Source organism: Octopus bimaculoides, chromosome 9 (genome assembly GCF_001194135.2).
Source record: "Octopus bimaculoides isolate UCB-OBI-ISO-001 chromosome 9, ASM119413v2, whole genome shotgun sequence".
Classification (NCBI taxonomy): Eukaryota; Metazoa; Mollusca; class Cephalopoda; order Octopoda; family Octopodidae; genus Octopus; species Octopus bimaculoides.
Window position 1 is genome coordinate 75952092 of NC_068989.1, and position 330 is coordinate 75952421.

Sequence of the window (330 nt, forward strand, 5' to 3'; positions counted from 1 at the left end):
CAAAGTCAACTTCGGCGGAATTTGGACTCAGAATGTAAAGTTGGCCGAAATACCTCTAAGCATGTTGCCAGTAAACGATTTTGCCACTTTGCCGCCTTAGTTTTTAATAGTTCCTTTCACAGTCTTCGATAGTTCTTTTCAAAATTATCTCAATAATTTATCCAAAATAAAACTACTCACCATTTTATATAATCTTTTATTTCCTCGTAGTTCACCACTGGAGCGCTGGGTTCGAAATTCACCTCGGGCCCCAGTGGGTTTATATCTGTCGGGAAAGCCTCTTTTCTCCTCCTTTCTCTCTTCCTTGATTTAGCTTCCTCAAAATCAGCT